The sequence below is a fragment of the Cynara cardunculus genome, assembly GCF_001531365.2.
Source record: "Cynara cardunculus var. scolymus isolate 2C chromosome LG 4, CcrdV1, whole genome shotgun sequence".
In the NCBI taxonomy this organism is placed as follows: Eukaryota; Viridiplantae; Streptophyta; class Magnoliopsida; order Asterales; family Asteraceae; genus Cynara; species Cynara cardunculus.
Window position 1 is genome coordinate 6,855,508 of NC_037531.1, and position 9,928 is coordinate 6,865,435.

Sequence of the window (9,928 nt, forward strand, 5' to 3'; positions counted from 1 at the left end):
CAAATGAAACTTAAATTCAAGTTATGGTTTTAAATTTATCAATTATCATTTCAGTTGCACTCTAAGAAGAGAAATTGCCTTTTGCAAAAGAAGTTGAATGAYCTTGTCTTCATTCAATATAACAAAAGATTGGAGAGGCGCTACAAATCTCTTAAGGATAGCAAGTCTTCAAATCCTATTTTCTTGAGAGATGTTGAAGAAAATGATGATTGGGTGGTTCCATCCGACGTTGAGCTCCAAGAGTTTGTGGATGCAAGAGATGGCCTCCTTTGGTCGGATGTACTAGAAGCAATGGGAGGTAATGAAGAAGTTGGACCAAGTACAAAAAGTAAAAGGGAGCGCTATAGAGATGATGATGATCATCATCATGTTGGAGATGAAGGGGAAGAAGGGGAAGAAGAGGAAGATTGAGAAGCTAACCTAAACGAAAAAGTGAATGTATTGGATGATGTTGACTCGGATGCCGAACCTATTGCTTGAGATTAGCTTGTTTTTGAACACTTTAGATGATGTGATGTTTTAATTTTGAAACTATATTTCTAAACTCTAATTAATGCATATTATATATATAATTCTAAGAAATATTATGTTAACCGCTATTTTGGACCGATATATCGAATATCGGTCCTGACCGATATTTCGTATTCTGACCGATATAACAGCATAGATTGTGTGTTGTTACAGTTGGTATCAGAGCCTTAGTTTAAGGGATCTGGGTATTTGCGAAATACTTAGACTTAAACTAGAGGTGCGGAAGTTATGATAATAGGTTTCACTGGGTCTATGAACATGGGAATATGTTATAGCTGAACCTATTATGAGAAAGATAGATTATATATGACTGATATAATCTGAGTTATGGATAGACTTGAGGATAAATGTGTTATTATGTTTTGATTATGAGAATAATCATGTGTGTTTAAATGTGACAGAAAAAGTTATACACTAAGAAATGTCAGATAATCCCAATCAATCAGAAAGGACCTCTACTGGTTATGGAAGAGGTCGGGGAAGAAGAAATGTGACTCAAGGGGAAGACTTGGAAAATGTAATGACGATTGAAACACGAAGTCGCAACAGGGGTCGAGGAAGAGGTAGAGGTGCTAGACAAGAAACTCATAGGGAACAGGAATTGTCGGCCCAAGAAAGTTCAATGTCTGGTTGTGGTAGAGGAAGAGCAAGGGGTGGACACAATGTTTTTGATCCCAGATTTATTACTCAAGAAATGTTGGCAGCTAAATTATGAAAGTTTCAAGAGAGCTTGGTAAATTTGTTGGGACGTTCGGTTCCAAATCATCCAGAAATTTTAAGGGAACCTGATCAGCAGGAAGAAGCCGGAGCTAGTACCCCGGTAACTGGTACACCTATACCTCTCACTTCATCCTCAGTACAAAAAAGAGGAGATATTAAGATGTTTCTTGCCTGTAAACCTCCCAAGTTTTCTGGTGAGCGTGATCCTATTAAAGCCATGTGTTGGCTTAAAGAAATTGAGTTGAGTCTACAGGTTAGTAAAAGTGCAGAAGAAGATAAAGTCATGTTTGTTGTATCTCGTTTAAGATCAAGTGCTTTATACTGGTGGGAAGTTCTGTCAAGTTCAGATCCCAACATTTTGAAAACCATGTTGTGGGAAGAATTTGTGATCAAGTTTAAAATGCAGTATTGTCCTGAAGCGGCAGTACAAAAGTTAGAAGATGATTTCCTTCGTCTTGAACAAGGAAACATGTCAGTCCGTCAGTATACAGAAGTTTTCATGGAACAATCTCGGTTTGCTGAAACTTATATTATATCTGAAAACAGTAAGGTGAGAAAGTATATATGGGGTTTGGAGTCGAATCTTCGGAAATATGTGATATCCAGGAATCCGACAACATTTCAAGCGGCAGTTGATGTTGCTGAAATATTGGAGCAAGACATTAACCGACAACCACAAGAAAAGGTTGGTGAGAAAAGAAAGGGGAAAGCTACAATGACTGATTTCCGTAGACCAAGGTTTATGGAAAATTTGAATCGACCCGTCTCAAGGTTTGCTGATAGGGCGTGTACCCGATGTCATAAAATACATCAGGAAAATTGCAATACAGAATCTTGAGTATGTTTTAAATGTCAGGAACCAGGACGTATAACTCGAGACTGTCGGATGACGCGAAGATGTTTTACTTGTAATTCATCTCAACATATAAACGCTGATTGTCCACAAGCAAAGGGACGAGGGACTGGTTTTGCTGGAGGTCGGGGATCTGGATATTCTGGGGGCCGAGGACCTAGTCATGTGTTAACAGGCCGTGGACAAATGGATAATCGTGTTAATTCAAGTGGTCAAGGAGAGATAAGACATGGGGAGTCTGCAAGAGGGGGAGCCTTTCAGATGACGAGAGGCGAGGCAGAAGAGCACCCTGAAGTGGTAACAGGTACATTCCTTGTTAATTCAGTATGTGCCAAAGTTTTATTTGACTCGGGTGCAAATCGTTCTTTTGTGTCACCATCATTTGTTAATTGCGCACATTTAGAATCTAAAGCATTGAGTGAGGATCTAATTGTGGAAACAGCAAATGATAGTGAAGTTTTGGTTAAGGAAAGAATTGATGAATGCTTTATAAGTATAGAAGGATGTGAGGTGCCTTTACAATTATTTACTTTGCGTTTAAGGGAATTTGATATAATTATAGGCATGAATTGGTTAGCTAAAAACCAAGCTAACATAGTCTGTAATGAGAAGATGATCAATATAGACTTACCGGAAAAAGGAAAGGTTGTGATTTATGGGGATCGATGGGATCGCTACTCTAGTCTTATCTCGGTTTTAAAGGCTCGAAACTATGTACAGAAGGGATGTGTTAGTTTTCTTGCATATGCTACAGATATGAAGAAAGAAAAAGGAAAGATGGAAGACATCCCAATCGTGAGAGAATTTCCAGAAGTATTTCCAGAAGATTTGACAAGTCTACCTCCGGATCGAACGATTGAGTTCCAAATAGAATTGCTTCCTGGAGCAGCACCCGTTGCACGTGCACCACATATATTAGCTCCTTCTGAATTAAAGGAGTTAATATCTCAATTGAAAGAATTGTTGGATAAAGGTTTTATCTGACCAAGTACTTCCCCGTGGGGTGCGCCGGTGCTTTTTGTGAAAAAGAAGGATGGATCAATGAGGATGTGCATTGATTATCGGGAGTTGAATAAACTGACAATCAAAAATAAGTATCCTCTCCCAAGAATTGATGATTTGTTTGATCAATTGGTTGGGGCTACTTATTTTTCAAAGATTGATTTACGATCCGGATATCATCAATTGAAAATACGGAACGAAGATGTGTCGAAAACAGCATTCCGTACATGTTATGGTCATTACGAATTTCTGGTTATGCCATTTGGACTCACAAATACGCCTGCAGCCTTCATGGACATGATGAATAGGGTGTGTCGTCCCTATCTTGATAAATTTGTGATTGTCTTCATTGATGATATTCTTATATATTCTCGATCGGAAGAAGAGCATGCTCATCATTTGAGATTACTTCTGGAATTGTTGAAACAAGAGAAATTGTATGGCAAAATGTCAAAGTGTGAATTTTGGCTACGAGAAGTTCAGTTTTTGGGGCATGTTATCTCAAAAGAAGGTATTAAGGTAGATCCTTTAAAAGATTGAAGCTATTGAAAAATGGGAAGCCCCAAAGACTCCAACTGAAGTCAGAAGTTTTCTGGGATTAGTTAGGTATTATCGTAAGTTTATTCAGGATTTCTCTCGTATAGCTACTCCGTTAACGAAGCTGACCAAGAAGAATGTGAAATATGAGTGGGGCGAAGCGCAAGCTCAGGCCTTTCAAATGTTAAAGGACAAATTATGTAGTGCACCATTCTATCTCTGCCAGATGGAGTGGGAGATTTTGTGGTATATAGTGATGCATCAAAGATGAGTTTGGGTTGTATACTGATGCAACGTGGAAAGGTAATAGCTTATGCTTCCAGACAATTAAAAGATCATGAAAGACAGTATCCTACTCATGATATGGAGTTAGCGGCAGTAGTATTCGCTTTGAAGATATGGAGGCACTACCTATACGGAACAAAATGTCAAATTTTCACAGATCATAAGAGCTTGCAACATTTATTTCATCAGAAAGATCTAAATATGCGTCAGAGAAGATGGTTGGAATTGGTAAGTGATTATGATTGTGAAATTTTGTATCACCCTGGAAAGGCAAATGTAGTGGCCGATGCACTAAGTCGACAAGAGAAAAGTGGAACTATCAAAGCTATAGCTTTACGAGTTGGGTTGTTACCCAGTATTCAGGAAGAATTGCGAATATTCCAGCGTGAGGCAATGAAGGAGGATAAAGTTAAATAAGAAAGATTAGGTGGATTGGTATCTGAATTTGTGAAAGATGATAGAGAGTTTTGAAAATTCCAGAATAGAATTTGGGTACCATGCTATGGTGATCTCAGAAAACGTATATTGGGTGAGGCTCATAAGTCACGTTTTGCAATTCATTCAGGTACAAATAAAATGTATCGGGATTAGAAGCAACGCTATTGGTGGCCAGGTATGAAGAAGGATATAGCTAAACATGTTGAGCAATGTCTAACATGCCTTCAGGTAAAGATTGAACATCAACGTCCTTATGGTAAGTTACAATCTTTAGAAATTCGTGTGTGGAAGTGGGATCACATCACTATGGATTTCATAACCAAATTGCCGAGAACATCAAAAGGTTATGATACTATATGGGTTATAGTAGATCGGTTATCCAAATCTGCACACTTCTTACCTATGAAAGAGTCATATTCAATAGAGAGATTGACAAAACTATACATTTATGAGATAGTGTCACGACATGGTGTTCATCTATCAATCGTTTCTGATAGATATAGTCGGTTCATTTCTATATTTTGGAAGAGCTTCCAAAGAGAAATGGGTTCGCAAATTAAGCTAAGTACAACTTATCACCCTCAGACTGATGGACAAAGTGAACGAACTATCCAAACATTAGAAGATATGCTAAGAGCATGTGTTATTGATTTTGGAGGGTCATGGGATAGTCATTTGGCTCTGATGGAATTTGCGTACAACAATAACTACCATTCGAGTATTCAGGCAACACCTTTTGAGGTTCTGTATGGATGCAAATGTCGAACTCCTTTGTGTTGGAATGAAATAGGTGAAAAACAGTTAGCTGGGCCTGAATTAGTTCAGCAAACTGCAGATAAAATTGGAGTAATACGGGAACGAATGAAAGCGGCACAGGATAGWCAAAGAAGTTATGCAGMTAAACRTCGGAAGCCGATTGAATTCCAAGAAGGTGATAGAGTAATGTTAAAGGTATCGCCATGGAAAGGAATGGTACGTTTTGGTAAGAAGGGAAAGTTAAGTCCGAGGTACATTGGACCATTCCCTATCATTAAAAGGGTTGAGGAAGTAGCCTACAAGTTAGAACTTTTTTTAGAATTAAGTGGGATCCATGACACGTTTCATTTGTCAAATTTGAGGAAGTGTCTAATAAGTCCAGATATGGCAGTACCGCTACCCGAAATTAAGGTGAATGAAAGAATGTGCCTTGAAGAAACCCCTGAACTAATTACTGACTACAAAGTGAAGAAGTTGCGAAATAAAGAAACCGGGTTAGTAAAGGTTCAGTGGCGTTATCATAAATGACCAGACGCCACCAGGGAATCGGAATCAGAGATGCGGATGAAGTATCCCTACCTTTTTACTTAAATGGAATTCCGGGACGAAATTCTTTTAAGGAGAGAATGTTGTAATATTCGGGTTACAAGTTTTGGTTTGAGATGCTGGAATATATATATATATATATATATATATAGGAATGTGTATGTGTAGGTGCATAAAGTTAAAATAAAGTTTTGATGGAAAAAGGGGGGAGTCAGCAGTATGTGCCGCCCCCATGGTTTTTCTCTTACTATAAATAGTAAGAAGAAAGGATAGAGAAAGTTTTGGGACTCACACACTTTCTAAAAAAGGGTTTTGGAAGCAGATTTTTGGAGAATTAGATCAGACAGAAATCCGGTCAACTTCAAAATTTTAAGGTGAGTGTTTTATTCTTTGATGTATCAAATGTGGTATAACAATTGTAACTGTTTTGAAATAATTTGTCATGTTTCATATATTTTTGAATTATTACCGGTCAAGTGTTGACCGGATTTCATCTAAACCGGCTGAGTGTTGTCCGGATATTTAACTAAACCGGTCAAGGGGTTACCGGATTTCCACTAAACCGCTTATGTGTCAACCAGATTTGTCCTTAAACCGCTCAATAGGCAATCAGATTTCCCTTAAAACCGGCCATGAGTTGTCCGGACTTGGGCTAAATCGCTCAAGTTATGTACGGATTGTTCTCCTTTTTATTCTAAGTAGTTGTCCGGATTAGATCTCCGGACAAGAGATAACCGGATTTTAAATCCGACTAAAAGAGGCTTGAATTTCAATATTGGATTAGATGTAATGGCGGTGTAACCGCGAGAGAGAGATGTAATGGCGGTGTAACCGCKAGAGAGATGTAATGGCGGTGTAACCGAGAGAGAGATGAAATGGCGGTGTAACCGCGAGAGAAATAGATAAATATTTATATCTGCACAGGTTTGATTCTAAACTATTAGTTTGGAAAGTATGTTGTTTGTGTGAAATTTATACACTCACTAGACCTTTTTGGTCTAACGCTCAGTTGTTGGACTAACATGTTGTGCACGTCATCATACATCGCAGGACAAAGGAAAGGGGAAAGTTTAAACGATGACATTTAGTTACTCATAAATGTATAATAGAAAGTTTTTGTTAGTCCGTATTTTGTAAGCAATACTATATTTTGTTGTATGAATATGTGTATGTGGATTATCTGTGTATTGGAAATTGTGGGTTGTTACACTTTTACTTGGGCGAATCATTCCCAAAGATAATAATTCCTGAACTTGTCTCTCAATCTCGGCTTTCTGAGCATGAGGATAACGGTATGGGCGCACACAAATGGGTTCATTAGGTTTCATAAGCACAGTGTTATGATCATGAGAACGAGTAGGGGGAAGCTTAGACAGGGCCTGAAAGACACTCCTACAGCTGTCCAAAACCTTCTGTAGGGAATTTTGTTAAGACAAAGACAACCCAACCGGTGCCCTAGCCATAAAAAAAAGATTGAGAGAGTTTATTGGTGTGAACATGATCAGGACAAGATAACCATTGTTGAAAAGCAACTTGCTGTTGATGCGATGAAGTAGCCCCTTGAAGAGTGACCCACTCTTTGTTGTGTAGAAAACGCATCCAAGACTTCTGCCAATTGTGAGTGACCTCACCTAACGATTGCAACCATTCCATTCCCAACACCATATCTAAATCACCAATGTCAAAAACTAAGGCATTAATAAGGAACGAGCAAGTACCCAACAAAACAGCGATATTGCAACACAGTTGAGCAGTTAAAACCTTGTAGCCATCTCCCAACTGAATGCGAACTCCATCAAAGGAGGTGATAGGCAACCCCAGCGAATGAACCAATTTGCGAGAGACAAAGTTGTGAGTGGCACCACTGTCAACCAAAACCACCACCAGAATGTTAACAAGGATGCCTTCAAGCTTCAACGTTTTTCCCCCAGAAATCGAAGCATGAGCCCCAAAAAATTCTAACACCAAACAAGAACCCTGAGGAATATCAATTAATTCAAGCCCTTCATCTGCCTGGAAATTCTCCAATCGGCACTGTGTGCCCTTGTCCTCATCGTACTCATCATCGCCCAGAAGTAGAACACGTAACTTGCCATCTGGACATTTGTGGCCCGGACCAAACTGCTACCCGCATATGAAACACAGACCCTTTTTCCGTCTCTCCTCCCACTCCGTACGCGTAAGAGAACGAACACCTCGATCACGGTGGAAGGTGTGTGAAACATCGAATGGACCCGATCCTGAATGGCGAATAAGGTTAGAAGAACGATTGGGTTCAACACGAACAGGCCCAGTTCCAGATTTAGGGGAGATTAACCCACGAGAGTCACTACGATCCAACAAACGATCCAATGAAAACACACTCCCAGGTCCACCTTGTTGTTGGTAATGGAAACGAAATTGAGAAATTCTGCCTGACGACGACCTTAGCATCTCCTCTACATCCTTGCCCAAATACACAGCATCCAATCGAGAGACCGAACGATGTAGGCGAACCCATCGTTTTACCTCGTCACGTAGGCCAGCCACAAAATAACCCAACGCCTGAGATTCCGGCAAACGTGGAACCAGTGACGACAAATACTCAAAATCATCAATATAGTCATGAATCGATGAAGTCTGCTTAATCATCGCTAATTGTTCATAAGGGTTCTGAATTTCTAACCCACTAAATCTCTGTAAAAGTTCTAATTGAAATTGCTCCCAAGTCAACGATTAATGAACTTGTTGAACAATTGTAAACCAGTGTTGAGCAACACCTCCATACTTAATTGAGCCAACCGACTACGTAAATGAGGAGGAGTACAGTGAATGTCGAAATACAACTTAGCTTTCTACAGCCACCCTTGAGGATCAAACCCATAAAACTCAGGTAACTTGACCTTCTTCACCGCCCACGGCAGCCCAGCGTTAGTTGTAGGAGACGTATGATCACCCTTCGCAAACCCAGCAGCCACCCCCCGTATTGAAAAATGTGGTCGACGACTGATGTCCCAACCCAGATCCACCGTTCGAATCGAAATTAGGATGTTGTGTGCCCTGCTGTTTCATCCAATTCAACATGATCGTACGAAATTCCCCAGATTCGATTCGATCAGCCTCCAAAGCTTGGAGAGACAATTTGATATCGACAACATCAAATTGAAGTCGCTGAATATGCTCCTCATGTTGCTCAATGTGATTTTGAACTGAACGTGTTTGCATTAAAATTGAAGCAGGTACAGAAAAAGAAACAAGTCGACGGCAGGTCGTCGGCAAGTCGGACCAATGATGAAGAACAAAAAACAGAGTAGTAATAACAGTAGATGAAATGGAGAAGGAATAGGGAATTTGTATTAATGGAGAAATAAGAACCAAACTATTCCAGGGAAAACTCCCTCTCTCGAAGCAAATAGCTGAGAGCCAATCCAACAAAGAAAAATATCATAACATGCATGACAACGTCATTTCCTATTTTATTTATTCTTCTCTCTCTCCTCTAACAGACTTGTTAGCCACTTTCCTGATTTACCCCTCTTATCCTTCTAGAATAGACATGTACAATTTTGGGCCTTTTGTTATTAGATACCAATAAGTCAGCATTTGTATCATTTTGCTTCAAGGAAGCCAACCCATTGCGTATTTTAGTAGGAAGTTAAACAGTGCCACATTGAACTATCCAACCTATGACAAGGAGTTGTATGAAGTTGTGAGAGCTTTGGAGACATGGCAACACTATCTTATGCCTAAGGAATTTGTGATCCACACCGATCATGAATCTCTTAAGTATTTGAAAGGCCAAAGGAATCTGCACAAAAGGCATGCTAGATGGATATCTTTCACAGAGACATTTCCATACGTTGGGCGTTATAAGAAAGGTAAAGAAAATATAGTGGCCGATGCATGGTCAAGAAGGTACACTCTTCTCGCTCACTTGGATTCTAAAATCATGGGCTTTGAGTTCATTAAAGACTTGTATGAATTTGATAATGTTTTTGCCAATGTGTTTGTCGCTTGCAAAAAAACATCCATCAACAAGTTCTATAGACATGAAGGGTTTTTGTTTAAAGAAAATAAATTATGAATTCCTTCATGCTCTCTCCTTGAACTTTTGACTCGTGAGGCTAATAGTGGAGGGGTTTATGGTGTTAAGTCCAGAAATCATACAAATATGATATGATCTTCAAGAATCAAGATGAACATAAAAGTAGAGAGAATATTATCAAAGATTGATTAGATTGAGAGAGAGAAATTTACAGCTCTAATCTTGATTACAATTCT